Source organism: Schistocerca americana, chromosome X (assembly GCF_021461395.2).
Source record: "Schistocerca americana isolate TAMUIC-IGC-003095 chromosome X, iqSchAmer2.1, whole genome shotgun sequence".
Classification (NCBI taxonomy): domain Eukaryota; kingdom Metazoa; phylum Arthropoda; class Insecta; order Orthoptera; family Acrididae; genus Schistocerca; species Schistocerca americana.
The window spans coordinates 281458467-281475008 of NC_060130.1; the positions used below are offsets into that span (position 1 = coordinate 281458467).

At 37.0% G+C, this 16542-nt stretch overlaps 1 protein-coding gene across 1 annotated transcript in view; it reads right to left on the minus strand.

Annotated features, from left to right (window-relative positions):
- Positions 1-2649: 2649 nt before the first annotated feature.
- LOC124556618 overlaps positions 2650-16542 on the minus strand; it is a 66451-nt gene continuing 52558 nt past the window's right edge. Inside the window, exon 2 of the mRNA XM_047130585.1 lies at positions 2650-2782. The gene's annotated coding sequence lies outside the window, so the exon portion shown is untranslated. The remainder of the gene's footprint in view (positions 2783-16542) is intronic.

The window sequence follows — 16542 nt, forward strand, 5'->3', positions numbered from 1 at the left end:
ATGTTTTGTCAGTAAGTTCGAGTAACGATACAACAGAATACTTAAGGATAAATAATTTCAGTCATTTCAACAGTTAATAAATCCTGCTAAAAATGCTTGAAACGAGAAGAAACACGAATATCAGTATATGTGTTTCTTGTCTTGAGTTTTTAAGAAAAAACAGATGCAGTAGACATCAGTTTATGTACAGAAACTGAGCAAGCAACATTCAGAAGCAAGCGTCCGTGTGCCAGTAGTAGAATGACAGGAACAGTTCTTTGTGATGAATCACCAAGAAAGTCATTCAATTTAATAAAAGAGCTTGTTTCTCTCAACAGTGCTCAAAATCAAGATGATATATCTGATTAGTGAAAAAGTGTGGAGGAGTTACAACTGTTCCAAGCAGCAGATGGAAAATGAGAAAGAAAAGAAGTGGCTGATATGAATGAGGAGGAATGCAATCATAACATGAGGGGAGAGGGGGGGGGGGGGGAGAGAGGAGAGGGAGAGAGGGAAGGGGGGGAGAGGGGGGAAGGGGGGAGGGGAGGGAGAAGGGTGTGGCAAGTGACTCCATAATCAGTATGCTCACTGATATGCACAAACAAATATAACACTCATTATAACACCATATCAAAAGGAAAAAAAGAACAATAATAATCAGATTAATAGCTTTTGAGAATATTTGCTTTAAGAAATTATTAACTGAAATTGTACTTATTTGCTTTTGGGAAGTTAGCTGCAAAATAGAAACACAGTGTCAGCACTATGCAAAATCCCCTGTAGTTGATTCAAAATGTCTAATCATTGCAGTACTTACCGCCAGAGGTAGAACACATTAGTTTTTAGGATACCACTGGAGTTACAACAAATTATCAATATATGGCACAGCATAGATCTAAATTGGGAAAATATTATTCTGATTAATATTGTATAGTGATAGCTTTTTAATGTAAATCATTATCATTTACCATAAATTCTGTCATCCACTCAGTCTGACACAAGACAATTTTTCTAGTCTTCAGCTTCGTGGCTGCTTAAATTCCATAACATTAAGCAACTGAAGTGGCATTCATGGACACCGATGTATATTATATTGTTGTGTTCATCAAATTGTTATAATTACATTCAGAATTAGTACAACATGTCTAGATTATATTCTGGTGCCAGTAAATTTCTGCTTGCTTTGTTTCCTGGGTTTGATGCTATATTGCCACCTTTTACAGTGAAAATTAATACTATCTTCAGTTCTCTGAATAGTCAATTCTGAATTATGTCAACATTGCATTAATCTTTGGAGTTTTTCCATATTAACTTAAAAAATTATGCCTTGTAGTCAGTATATTCTCCAATAGAAAATTAATGCTTTGAAATAATATTCCATAACTCATTTTACATCTTGTGCAAAATATTTAGTACCACTGTTACTTAACAGATATATTTTATCTTAACAAAATTCATAAAGTTCACAAACTTGTATAAGTAAAATCACACAGAAAAGATCACTGTGGTCCCTATTACACTTAACCTTTCAAAGTGTATTCAAGTTTACTGATACTGTACTATACAATTGTTTCTAATACACTATTTTATACATAGGGCAACCACAGCCAAAATATTCCATGATTTGAATAAATAAGACCACTGCAATTGTTAGAATTCTTTATTGGAAGACAGACAGATAGCAGTTATTTGGCACTGCCAACAGCAACGCTTCCTCCCCAGGCTGTCTACAGTGGGGGTCGGGGATGGCCTTAGTTCCCAATACATTTTTTCATAAATGCACACGTATTTGTGAGTCAGAAGTTTTAAATACTTGGACATAAATGTCGGGGATGGCTCTATCTGGTTTAAATAGAAACTTTAATCTCTCGACTTGAAGCACCTGAAGATACAAATTTAATTTGCAAAACTGATAATGTTCTCCAACAAAGAATTCTAACAGTTGCAGGGATCTTGTTTGTTGAAATCATGGAATATTTTTTCTAACTATGAATGTTAGGGAAATTAGTAAACTGATCTGGTAATCACACCATCAATCTGAGCAGCACATTTGTGCAATTCTTTGGTTGAGGTAAACACTCAAACAGTACCACATTTTTGTCAAAAATACATATTTAAAAAGCTGAACAATAAAGCAAATGTTTCCTACAAGTTGACATATTTCAGTCTAGATTCGGAAGTCAACACTACATATGGGATTGAATTTTTTTGATCTTTAAAATTAACAACAAAAATATGAACTGGGAATGGGAGGACAATAAGTTCTTAAGCTGCTCAAACATGAGTAGAAGGAGATGTGGGAAAGTGCATAAGGAACATGAAAACCAATATTGTTTTGATTTTTTCTTTTTAGATACAAGCAGTAACTAATGGAGAAAAGTTTGTTTTACAAATATTCAGTGGGAAAAAAAAATACTTTCATACTGTCACTGTGAGCTAAGCGGAGGACTGACAATGTATACTTATTTCTGTATCTTATATTTATTCATGTAGAAGTAAATCTAGAAGACTGTGAAACTTTGAGTACCCTTTCAACATCTGTTCTTCTTTTTCATCAGACACATTGTTGATTCAAACACATGGTGATATAATGCAGCCTCCTGTTAGGTACTTAACGGGGTGAAATATCTCTGTATCTCCAAAGTTCTCTCTCTCTCTCTCTCTCTCTCTCTTTCTTTCTTTATTAGAAACACATTGATGATAGGCCACTCAATAGTAATGCAGAATTTCCAATACTAGTTTCGGGTGCATTAATTTGATAGAAAATGAAACAAAGATTCTTGTTGTGCCAGCAGTGAGAAACCTGAAACAAGAAATACTGTAAGATAATAAAAAGAGACAAATGAAAACAATGTAATAAAGATTTTATGTGTCAAAGATAGACCTTACACAATAAATGAACAATGTGTATGACAATTTCTGTCTTTAATAAATTCAATTATTTTTATGTATTCATTTAATTGAAATATTTTTATGACGTCAGTAAATTAAATTATCTTTATGTAGTTGTAGTTGTAGTAGTAGTAGTAGTAGTAGTAGTAGTAGTTGGCTCTGAGCACTATAGGACTTAGTAGTAGTAGTAGTAGTAGTAGTAGCAGCAGCAGCAGCAGCAGCAGCAGTTGTAGTAATAGTTCATTCAGAAATACCAATATGATTGTATAATTTTAGAAAACCAATAAATGTAAATTAACATAAAATCAAAATTTTAAGCTTAATTTTAATCTTCACAATACCTACTCCAATCAAAACATAAACTGACATATAGCAGGCTCCAGCAGATTCAGACCCGACCAAAGGATAAAAATACTAGATTTCATAACTCGAGGTTTCTTCATACACCAAAGGAAAGAAATGGACGGCAGGATACAAGACAGTCGAGTATTATGGAGAAAATAATCTGGGGCCATGGGTCATGGGAGAGACAGCGAAATGTAAGAAATAGAAAGCTACACAGTGAAACATCACAAGTTAGAAAGCCTCTCCTTCACTCCAATAAAACACAACATGGAGTGTTTAGAAGAGCATGCAATTTACCTGATTCATTTATCCATTTTCTGTTTCATTTACAAAAAGCATATGGGAGAAGTGACTGGTTGCGTGTATTCATGTACGCAGTCGACATGTCAGAAATACAAGAAACACAAGCAAACTAGAAGTAGAACCAAGACAAATATTTGAAGCAACGGCAAGAAAAGAAGTAAGTAACAATGTGCTAAGAAACAGCAACAAAAACAGAGCACACACTAGAGAAGGTGCTCTGCTATATGGAGAATATGAAACTTTCTAACAGATTGAAACTGTGTGACAGATCAAGATTTGAGCCCAGAACTTTGCCTGGATATCCAGACCTGGACAGCTGAGTCAGTAAGAGCATTATCTACAGAGGGGAGGTTCCAGATTCAAGTAGCGGTCCAGCACACAATTTTAATCTCTCTCAAAATTTCAAAACAGCACTCACTCCCCTGCTGGATGAGACATTTGCACTGGAGTTCTCTATATTCATTCCACTGTTTGTATTCCAGTACAGAATTTCCAACATCATATTGACTCCATGTCTGTTTAGCCCAAATATGTAATTACTTGGTTCATATGTTGGATCATCCCTAAAATTCTGAATGTGTAAGTTCCTGAATCTTCTAGGTAGGGCATTTTCATTGAGTGGGTCAATTTGATTAGTTAAGATCAATTCTCACAGTGACGCAATCAATATTCAGAGAGTTTCAAATAATTATTTCACAGATGGAAGTCAGACAGGCATAGCCTAGTGATGCTTTGATTAGACAGAAACAAGTAGACAGATGGACTCAATAAACTACAAATCAGGTTTGTGACACTAGTGTTGTAACATGTAGAAAAGATGACAGTTCGCATACATTGAGAGGTGTAAGAATCAATAACTTTAATGCACTAGTGACCATTCACATTAAACGGGCTTTGTCAATGGTACAGTACAAGCATTTCAATGAGCATATCAGAAAACTTAAAACTAAAGTCAATTCTGTGCATGTCATAGAAATCTTTTCTACAGTAAAATCAGTTGTCTGGCAGATAGTTTCATTGTTTTATTTTTGTATTTTTCAATAGCATTGATCAGTCACAGAGAGGTAACACATTAGACATTCCAAGGATATAATTGGTGATTTTAGTTATACGGACATTAGCTATAGTCTAAGCCATGTTTCTGTAACATTTCATCTCCTAATGCTAGACACATCTTCAGAGGTTATAAAGTCTTTGTTGGTTGATTTGTACACTCAAACAAGCTCAGTGAGGCAAACTGTTTATATGTAACAACGCAATGGTCAGGTTATGACATTATTTGATCACTACCTAAGCATGCAGAGTCATGCCAGCATGTGTTATGGAGCTCGTACTGCTGAAGAGTTGGTGCTGTTCATTTTATTTAGCACTTTGGCCCTCAACTTGCCTAATTTCAGTCCTCCTTTTCTGTTAAAGATGTTTTTTAACTTCTATGGTGTACGTACAGCCTGGCATAGCATGCATTTAATTGTTCTGAGGACACTCAATTCATCTGAATTCCAGTTTGTATTTGCTGATACTTTTCCTTGGTTCTGGCACCATGTTGCTGAATTTCTTTTCTGGCAATGACTTGTGTAATGTTGTTCCTGACATTGAGAACAGAAACACAAATATACAGTGTCACAATTGTAGTAAAAAGAGAACAACAGGGATCTACAGCACTAGCCTTACATACTGTATGGACACACTTTTTTGGGATCAAAACCTTTAAGCTGAGATCCCAGTAAAGTTACCCTACTGTGTCTTCATTACTCAGAGACTGTGTATGACTTCAAATATAATCCTCCAATAATTTCCTCTCTCTTTGCTGTATGAAGGAACCTCAATTCAACTAGTTAGTACTGAAGTAATTTTTTTTAATGTGTGTTTGTCATCCATCGACTGATAAATTCTTTTACTTTTATTTAACTGCTGTTACATTTTGGAATTTCCTTTCTTACTTCACAATTTAAAAAAAAAGAGGCTGCCAAAATAGTAATTAAAACCAGTCACTCCTGAGCATTGCACTAAGAGCATACAAAGTCACAATTTCAATGACAAATTAAAACTGTGTGCCCGACCGAGACTCGAACTCGGGACCTTTGCCTTTCGCGGGCAAGTGCTCTACCATCTGAGCTACCGAAGCACGACTCACGCCTGGTACTCACAGCTTTACTTCTGCCAGTACCTCATCTCCTACCTTCCAAACTTTACAGAAGCTCTCCTGCGAACCTTGGAGAACTAGCACTCCTGAAAGAAAGGATACTGCGGAGACATGGCTTAGCCACAGCCTGGGGGATGTTTCCAGAATGAAATTTTCACTCTGCAGTTTCAAAATCTGGTATTTCCTAACACAGCAGAATTTCCATTCAAAAGGTTTATCTGCTGCTGGTGATTATGGGTTTACAGAGACTAAACATCTAAGGTCATCAATCTCTTACCCATCCCACAGGATAGAATCAGTGTACCCCACCTGTTGGCGTCTTGAGTAAATTCTATGTCCAAGTGTGAGAAAGTTTTCTAAATGTTTGTGTAGGATGTATCTGATGCTAAACATGTGTACCAGGCCAATATTCACCAATTTGGATGTGGGAATCTGCATAAAAACCACAACCAGTGTGGCCGGCAGGGTATTGCGAGGCGGCGTGTGTCCCTGTGTATTGGCAGGGGTGCTTTAACTTGCACAGCTATCTGGGCAGGAACCTGATATGTTGACATTATTAATTTGTAGATAGTTAAATCTATAAAGATTAGTTTGTGATTAACCAATATCCTTTAACCCTAGATCACCAGCTTATCATTTTGATGATGCACGATTGCTTAATCAGTTATGTTTTTCACATCACACTGCTATACTTCATTGTAGCTTCCTAGCTTTTGAAATGGTTGATTATCAAGTATTCACTGTTGAAACTCACTGGTTTGATTCCACAGTACTAAGTGCTATGTCATAAATTTTATGAGAATTTGTATCTACATATCCAGAATTACATGCGGTAACTTCAAGAACCAGAACTATTTCTAGCAATAACATTGGTTCACTACATATAAAAAACAGTATAATGAGCATAATGTGTGCTGTCAAGCATTTGAATTTTTATTTTATTTTGGATGAGTATTCTGCATGGAGATGACCAAAATTTCACAGAAAATAATGAAAATTCTTGGGAAAAAAATAGATGAAAGTGGATTCGACAGTGATTCTAGTTTGAACAATGAAATTAGAGTCTGATGAAATGGTAATGCCCCATTCAGATAGCGAAGATATTCCAGGGCCAAATACTGACATGAGTCGAAGCAGTCCTGAAGACAGTCTTGTGCTTGGGCAATGTGGACAGAAATGAAAATGGCTTGAATCTGAAAATTCTAATGAATCCACATCTGAAAGTAAAGAAGATCATACAATTTCCTCACCATCAAGGAACACAAATACCGTGTTGGGGGGGGGGGGGGGGGAGGGAGGAGGGGTAATAACAATTACTGCTGGTCTGTAATATCTGCCAGTTGTTCAAGTTGTCACACACCAAACAGAAATGTTATCCTCCTCATTCAGGCGCCCATTCAACGGGCTAAGGCAGTGAAGACACCTCTGGAGACATTTTCTTTCTTTTTCATGCATCAGATGATAAACGCTATAGTGGCACGTACTAATGAAAAGAAACCGATAGGAGGAAATCAAGAAATAAAACATTGACACACACAAAACCAAACCTGCCTAGCAGAGATAAAGGCCCTTCTTAGAATCTTTGTAATAGCAGCAGCTTAAAAAAACAGTCATCTGTCTGTAAGAGAAATGTTCAATACAGATTAAGTTGGTTCTCTATACAAAGCCACAATGAGTTCTGAAAGGTTTGAATTCTTAGTCTCATGTCTGAAATTTGAGAACAAATTCGTCAAGCTACAAGAGAAAACTATTATTTCACACTAATAAATTTGAGAACAGTTTACTCAAAACAGAAAGACCTGTTATAAACCAGAGCCATTTGTTACTGTAGACGAGCAACTGTTGTTTTTTCATGCAAAATGTCCTTTCCACTTTTACATCCTAAACAAACAAAATAGATATGGGATGAAAATAGTAATGACCTGTGACACAAAAACAAAGTACATGGTCGACACATCTCCTTACCTAGGAAAATGCAGAGAGACAATTGGAATGCCTCTTGGGGAATTTTATGTAAAGTAAATGACCAAGACTCTTCGAGTGTCAAACAGAAACATTATGGTAGACAATTGGTTTACCTCACTGAAACTGGCAGGTGATCTTTCAAAAGATAAACTCACACTGGTGGGCACTATTCACTCCAACAAACCTGAAATACCCTGAGCTACTGTCCATGAAAAACAGAAACATAGGTACATCTATGTTTCGCTTTGACAAAGAAAAGAACCTCTGATTTCATATACAGCACAATCAAATAAAATGGTTGTTCCGCTGTAAACTGCTTATGACCAGCCCACTGTCAATGGCATCAGTAAGAAACCACACATAATAGAGGATTACAATGCTACCAAATTTGGAGTACAATGCTGGACCAGATGTGCAGCACCTATTCATGTAGCTGGAAAATCAGAAGACAGCCACTAAGTGTATTTTATGGCATGATAAATATTGGGTGTGTGATGTGTGATGCTTGGGGTATCGATACCTACAATAACCAGCAGCAGAAAACCAACAGATTGCCAAGAAAAGACTTTTTATACACTTGGGTGAAGAATTCGCTAAATTCTGGATGACGAAGAGGCTAGAAAATCCCAGCCTACAAACACACTTTTGAGTAGCCACACAATATGTCCTAAACTAAAGCGTCACCATCACAAAGGCGAGAACAACCTACCACTGGCAAGAGAACTCTTTGTCACATCTGCCCTTCTAAAAAGGAATGAGACTCATACATTGCAGAGAATGTCTTAACACTTACTGCAAAGAACACTGAACAGATCTGTGCACAAACTGGTGTAAATGAAGAAATGTGAACTGTAAAAGAACAAGAAATTACTTAAAGATGCGATTTTGTTTTGAGTTATAGCATTTTATTGCATTTTCAATTTCCTGTAGTGTGTTTCTATGAACATCATAAAAAGAAGTAAAATTTATGAGGATTTGTGTTAGGTGTTATTGGAATAGGCTTTGTGATGTAGGGTTGATCATAATTCTCTCAGTTTGTTTCAGAAGTCTTATCTAAGGTTCCAGGAAGATCATTGAAATTAGTTGAAGTTACAGATTTTCTTTATAGTTGCAGAAATATGACAACAGGGGTCTAATACACCTTTGAACACTGATATCAGAGCCTTTTGTGCAATTACACACCCACCAAAGCTGCAGAAAACAGTCACCTAAGACACACATAGAAGCATAGCTCATTTAGAGAACAGTTACATTATGAATTTAATAACAATGGTTAAAATTTATCATTTGCAATTATACCTAAAGATAATTTCTAGAATGTGTTAGCTATCCAGTTTTCCATTCAACAAATCTTGAGAAGCAACCATCACCATTGGTTGGCAAATTGGAGGTGGTATAGAATTGAGCAATTCTGTCAACAAAAAATGAACACTGTAGAGGCATCCTATCATTGACAGCCAAACATTAACGAAAATCACAGACATCAACACTTAAAACAGACCTTTGAGAAGCACCATTTGCTTGTTTGAATATTTTATATTGAGTGTTTCCAACCTGATACACAAAAATCATCTTGCACAGACACCTACAAGGTTTTGTCTTCAAAACGAGCATGTTGCATTGTCATCTCTACATGTGTAAGGTTTTCAAGGGTTGAAATTTATGTCCTGAGCCCAAATTTGAAGTAGCCAGTTTCCTATATTCCAACTGACTATGTGTTCTACACTCATTCTTACACGTTAGTGAACGCAGTACTACAACAGTTATTAGATAATACACTGGTACTCACTTGCTTCAGGAGGAGTACCACAACTTCCATCACCCAGAAGTCTGGGAAGCCTTAAATAGGCTACCTTCCAGCTCTATGTTAGGTATTTTATCATGCTATAATAGATAATACCATTTTCTACACAAACTTGCCCACTTAGTTGTCACATGGAGAAAATGTAGTCGTACTGTTTGATACTGTTGGATGTGAAGTCCCAACTAACCCTCTGCACTGGTGTGCAGTGGCGCTAGACAGATAAGACTGTTGTTTGCAGTGGCAAGGACTAAATGGATATAGTTTGCCATAGTTACCACACACTGTTTGTAGACACCCCCACTTCAAAACAGAACTTACTGATCACTTGTCATTCTTGCCAGAAATTCTCCTTATGGTTTCTCATATGTCTGAGGTGGCACTGGAATGATTTATTGAGTACAAAAAACCGTGCAATGAATTATTCTTGCTCTCTCGAAATGTTCTTTATGCCTTAAACATTATTACTTGGAAGCACGGTGGTTTTCTGCACTTGATAGGCATCTGAACCATTAAAGTGCTGTATTCTTCACCCAAATTGCAGAGCAACATCAGACATAGTACAGCTGTCATGGTGACTTCAGGACTTTAGGATGGGATGGGTGCATCATGATTGTCAAATCTGCTGTGATGAGGTCAACAGTTTCCTATTGAGACCTGCATATTCTCTTGGGTGGGTCCAAATGGGAAGTAGTCACTGCCTGGTTTCATGAACTGCTTTAGCTAATGTGTGACTTTAATTTGGAAAGTAATCATTTAAAAGTCACCAATTCTTTTACACTGAGAAGTGAATGAGGGGAGTACAATAGAGTGGGGTTTTAAGGGCACAGAATGACCCATCACAGTGTTGATGGTATGTTACCATTTGTAATAAGAAGGTGTAGTTCCTACAACATGAAGCTCTTTATAACAACTCAGTCCCTGTGGCTAGTATATGCATTAAAATCCCTTAGAAGTAGTAACAGTATGGGGAGTTATGATGTATGATCTTTGAAAGGATCTCTGTCAAGAGCTTCCTGAGGTGGCGAATAAATATTAACCAATGCGGCATTAAATGTCATTTATTTATTTATTGGTCCAAGAATCAGTTTCGTACATTGTTTGTACATGTGATATAGGACAGTGGTAAACTTAGTTAGTTTACAATACAGTAGTCATTTTGACTACATTGTTGACATAACAAAAATGCATAACAATGTAGGTTGGTGTACTACATTGCTTCTACATGTGACAATAGCAGTTATTAAGTGAGATGACATGATAAGCACAATGTGAACTATATTATGTATTGACAATTAGTGAAATTTGGTAAATGAGGTTTACTTATTATGAAGTTCCATAAGCTCAGACAAAGACTAGAAGCAGTGGTCAAGCAAGAACTGTTTTAACTTTATTTTAAATGCATTTAATGTTGGTATGCATTTTAGGTAAGAAGGCATATGGTTATACAGGGTGTTACAAAAAGGTACGGCCAAACTTTCAGGAAACATTCCTCACACACAAAGAAAGAAAATATGTTATGTGGACAAGTGTCCAGAAACACTTACTTTCCATGTTAGAGCTCATTTTATTACTTCTCTTCAAATCACATTAATCATGGAATGGAAACACACAGCAACAGAATGTACCAGCATGACTTCAAACACTTTGTTACACGAAATGTTCAAAATGTCCTCCGTTAGCGAGGACACATGCATCCACCCTCCGACACATGGAATCCCTGATGCGCTGATGCAGCCCTGGAGAATGGCGTATTGTATCATAGCCATCCACAATAAGAGCACGAAGAGTCTCCACATTTGGTACCGGGGTTGCGTAGACAAAAGCTTTCAAATGCCCCCATAAATGAAAGTCAAGAGGGTTGAGGTCAGGAGAGCGTGGAGGCCATGGAATTGGTCCACCTCTACTAATCCATCGGTCACCGAATCTGTTGTTGAGAAGTGTACAAACACTTCAACTGAAATGTGCAGGAGCTCCATTGTGCATGAACCACATGTTGTGTCGTACTTGTAAAGGTACATGTTCTAGCAGCACAGGTAGAGTATCCCGTATGAAATCATGATAACGTGCTCCATTGAGCGTAGGTGGAAGAACATGGGGCCCAATCAAGACATCACCAACAACGCCTGCCTAAACGTTCACAGAAAATCTATGTTGATGACGCGATTGCACAATTGCGTGCGGATTCTCGTCAGCCCACACATGTTGATTGTGAAAATTTACAATTTGATCATGTTCGAATGAAGCCTCATCCGTAAAGAGAACATTTGCACTAAAATGAGGATTGACACATTGTTGGATGAACCATTCGCAGAAGTGTACCTGTGGATGCCAATGACTTGCTGATAGTGCCTGCACACGCTGTACATGGTACGGAAACAACTGGTTCTCCTGCAGCATTCTCCATACAGTGACGTGGTCAACGTTACCTTGTACAGCAGCAACTTCTCTGACGCTGACATTAGGGTTATCGTCAACTGCACGAAGAATTGCCTCGTCCATTGCAGGTGTCCTCGTCGTTCTAGGTCTTCCCCAGTCGCGAGTCATAGGCTGGAAGGTTCCGTGCACCCTAAGACGCTGATCAATTGCTTCGATCGTCTTCCTGTCGGGACACCTTCATTCTGGAAATCTGTCTCGATACAAACGTACTGCGCCACGGCTATTGCCCCATGCTAATCCATACATCAAATGGGCGTCTGCCAACTCCACATTTGTAAACATTGCACTGACTGCAAAACCACATTCGTGATGAACACTAACCTGTTGATGCTACGTACTGATGTGCTTGATGCTAGTACTGTAGAGCAATGAGTCGCATGTCAACACAAGCACCGAAGTCAACATTACCTTCCTTCAATTGGCCCAACTGGTGGTGAATCGAAGAAGTACAGTACATACTGACGAAACTAAAATGAGCTCTAACATGTAAACTAAGCGTTTCCGGACACATGTCCACATAACATCTTTTCTTTATTTGTGTGTGATGAATGTTTCCTGAAAGTTTGGCCGTACCTTTTTGTAACACCCTGTATAACATAGCTCCAGAATGATACATTCCTCTTTTGCATACATTTGTATTTACTGTGTTCCTGTGTAAGTTCACCTTCTGTATAGTTTCATGTGTCTGTATCTCATAGTTGTGTTTGATAAGATTTTCCTTTTTTAAGATGCTGTCTTTTGTGAAAATTAGTATTTCGTATATATACAAGCAAGGCAGTGGCAATATTTTCAGTTTTAAAAAGGGGTCTACAGGAATCCTTACAGTTAGCTTTTTTTTCATCACCCTGATAATCTTTTTCTGTATTTTAAATGTTCTTGTAGTATTTGTGGAATTTCCCCAAAAAATTATTCCATACATAAGTAGCGACTGTATACTGCAGTGATACATTGTCAGCACTGATGAGCAGCTTGTATTTTGAGTGAGGATCCTAACAGCATATGCTAGTGAATTCAGTCTCTTATTTAAATTGTTTAGGTGTGCCTCCCACTTCAGATATGCCTGAACGTGTACACCTAGAAATTTTGTATGACTGACCTTCAACACATTTTTTCCTTCGATTGTGAAAACAGGGTTTGCAGGATGGAGGTTTTGTGTGGTATGGAAGTTAACTGGCACAGTTTTTTTTCAGAATTTATGATGAGCCTATTGGTCTTGAACCAGTGTGTTAAGGTACGCATAACTGATACTGCAGCCTCGTGCAGATTTTCCTCATTCTGTGATTTTATTAGAATATTAGTGTCATCTGCAAACAGTACAGTGGTTCCATCATGTATTTTACTAGCCAAGTCATTTACATACAGCAGAAATAGAACAGGTCTTAGAACTGACCCTTGTGGGACTCCATACTTGATTTTTGCTCATCATTGTAAAAATTAGAAATTTTTTGTGTTTCACTATCTTTGTGTTTTATTTCTGTAATCTGCTGACTATTATCGAGGTATGACTGGCTCCACTTTTCAGACTGACCTCAAATTCCATAATTACTTAATTTACACAAGAGAATGCCATGATCAATTACATCAAAGGCTTTACTTAGATCCAGAAATATGCCAGATACATGTTGTTTATCATCCACTGATTTTAATACTTCATTTAAGAAGGCAAAAATTGCTGCCTGAGTTGACTTTCCAGTTCTGAACACATGTTGGGAGTCACTTATCAGCCTCTCTTTAACTTTGGAAAACTGTTAATCTTCTAAGGAAGATTTTTTCCATAATTTTGCTGAAGCCTGAAAAAACTGAAACTGGTCTATAATTAGCAAGATCACTTTTTGCACCTTTCTTATGCAGAGGTGTTACTTTTGCAGTTTTTAGATTATTTGGAAATACACCACTTTCAAAAGATGAATTTACTACGTCTGTTAGTGGTTCCACAATAAATGTTGCACTAACTTTGATAATAGCACCTGGTATCTCATCAACACCCACTGAATATTTATTAGGTAATTCTTTTAGGAGTCTTGACAGTTCCTCGGGTGTTGCTGGATACAGGAATAACGTGTTTGAATGAATTTTTTGATTTGAGTGACTGGTTGGCTGTTAGTCATGGTGTGTATTTATTAATTGCTGTGCTATATTTGAGAAATAATTGTTGAAAGCACTAGCAACATGTCTGGAGTCAGTTAGTTTATTTTTATTCATAATCAGCTCTATATTACTGTGATTAACTGGCCTGGTACCCATTTCTTTCCTTATAATTTGTCAGGTTACTTTAGTTTTATTCTTGGAACCACACAATATTTTGTCATTTCCTAGTTATTTTGCTTTTGAAATAACTAGTGTTAGTATTCTTTTGCATCTTTTGAAATATGCAATAAAGTCAGGACTGGTATTATGATTGGAGTACTCATACAATCTCCTTTTATTTTGACATGATATCCTTATCCCTTTTGTAATCCACTTGTTTGTTTTTTGAATAGAGTTCCACATAATTGTTTTCTTGGGAAAAGCCATTTCAAAAAAATGTTTGAATGTAGCCATAAACTTATCATATTTCTCATTGGTCTCTTTACAGTCATATACATATTTCCAACTTTCACTCTCTAGGAGAGAACAAAAATATGCCACATTTTTTATACTGAAATTCCTTACAGTGTGTTTTATTCTACTGGGAATTTGATGTCCTGAAACATTTATTGCAAGAATTTGAGCATAGTGATCGCTAAAACCCATGTTTAAAATTTTTGTGTTACAGGCATATTTGCACGTATTTATCAAGATCTGATCAATAATAGATGCAGAGTTAGGTGTTTCTCGAGTTGGTTCAGTTACTGTTGGACTGATGTTGAACGACTATAGTAAATTTATAATGTCATCTCTGAATTTATTGGATTTAGAGAAATCAATATTAAAGTCACCACATATAATTATATTTTTCTTGGGGGAGTGAATTTCTTCCAAGAGTTCCTCCATGTGATTGTAAAACACTTTTTTGTCTCCATCTGGTGACCTGTATACACAAATAATAACTGTATTTTGCCTTGGTAGTTCAGCAATAGGGAGTTCTCTATCTTTTTCACAGGACAGTTTATGGTATTTAGTTAGCCTACATTATTGAATTCAATATTTTCTTCAACATATATACAAGTACCCCCATGACTCTATATTTTCCTACAAAACATGCTTGCAAGTTTGAACTGAGGAAGGTATGTTTGCTCTAACATATCTTGTTTGAGCCAGTGTTCTGTAAAGCATAGTACAGAAACATCATTTAGATCATTTAATATTATTTCTATTTCATTTAGTTTATTTGGGAGTGACTGAACATTTTGATGGAATGTGCACTGCTGCAACAAGTACTTGTTCATCTGTGATGGATGAGGGGAGAGAGTACATGCCTCCTCCTCTCTAGCTGTGTTCCAAATGTGGTCACCTTTCAGTGGAAACTGTACCTTCTTAGTACAAGATCATTAGTATTTTGAAAATGGCTTCTATGTAGGCACAAACACAAGTCTGTGCTAAACACTTCAGTTTTTCTGTGTGTATTCCTGAACTCATTATTGTTCCACTGGGTTGCAGGATCATATATTGCAAAGGTCTGCCAGTATTGCTGAGCTCTGTCTAAGGGTGGAGTTTTGGTACTACACACTAACACATCTGAAGTACTTTAAGTTCATTTTTTGTAAGATGTTTCACCCATTTGGGTCTTACAAAAAGCTACAGAACTATGCAGTCTGTCCCTGCAGAGCGCAATATGCCTGGGTAAGCCTAGTACAACTGGAGTTCATCTGTTGTGTCACAGATTGATTGCCAATAGCTTTTATATTGAAATAAAAGTTATTGGCAAGCAACACCATTTATGTTAAGTGCAATATAAACTTATTTATAAAAAGACTTATGCCAGTTAGTTAAGAAAACAGTGAAACAAATAAATTACACTCCACACCAGCCTGCAACAGTCCATGTCGGCCTGACTCTTAAGCACAGTGGTCCTGATGGTGAGTTGTGAGCATTTGGAACACAGTGATTGAGTCACAGGGAAGCTAGTTGGCACAGCAACAGCATTGGGAAGGGCAAATGTATGTCCAGACCATGGCAGATTAGAGGAAAACCGCAATCAGCACAAAGTGGGACAGAACTTTAATGTCATTTGGAGTGTCTTTTATAACTGCAAAGCACTCTCGTCTCAAAACTGTTATTTTGCCATTAAGTAATCAAAGGCATCCAATCAGCAGAACAATTACTCTAGCTACAACTTTCATGGCAACTTCTGATCCACACATATTTCAGAATCTGTACTTTTGATTATAAAGGAACTACTACATCACACACTGCTGATAGTGACAAGAGTATACAACCTCATATCACACAAATTTTGATCTGTAAATAGAATGATCTGTTGATGGACCAGGAAAGAATGTGGTATGCACAAACTGTTTAAACAGAAGTTCAGAAGTACCATGATATTTGAGAGGTCGCTTCTGGAACAGTATCTTGCATCTCACTGCAATTCGTTGCCTAACTTTCCAGTTGCTGGAATTTTTTTCCCACACTTACAGAACTATTGTACCTTTGATATCGGTATGAAAATGTCAGTGTTGAAAACGAGAATGCCGCAATACATAAGAAGTAACAGTAGCCAATGATGTGTGAAATGAATCTACTGATAATTTTG